The sequence below is a fragment of the Calidris pugnax genome, unplaced genomic scaffold (genome assembly GCF_001431845.1).
Source record: "Calidris pugnax isolate Ruff unplaced genomic scaffold, ASM143184v1 scaffold620, whole genome shotgun sequence".
Classification (NCBI taxonomy): Eukaryota; Metazoa; Chordata; class Aves; order Charadriiformes; family Scolopacidae; genus Calidris; species Calidris pugnax.
In genome coordinates, this window is record NW_015091349.1 from 100,494 (window position 1) to 100,942 (window position 449).

Here is a 449-nt window from a genome sequence, read left to right on the forward strand (position 1 = left end):
CTCCATGTCCTTCTGATGTTGGTGGCCCCAGAGCTGGAGGCAGCACTTGGGGGGGTCTCCCCAGAGCAGAGCAGAGGGGCAGAATCCCCCCCCCACCTCTCCCTGCTGGGGATGCAGCCCAGGGTGCTGGGGGGGGGCTTTCTGGGTTGTGACCCCACATTTCTGGGGTGTGTGGAGCTTCTCATCCACCAACACCCCCAGGTCCTTTTCCTGGGGGCTGCTCTCCAGCCATTTTCTCCACCCAGTTTGGGATTTGTGCTGGGAATTGCCCCCACCCAGGGGCAAGACCTTGCACTTGACCTTGGATCAGAGCCTGAGCATCATTCCCAGGATGGGGGGGGCAGCGGGGAGGGCTTTTTTACCCATTTTGGGGAAACTGAGGCACGAGCAGCGATGCCTTCAAAAGGCAGAGCCGGGCAGGGAACCCCTTCCTGGCATCCCCCCCCCCC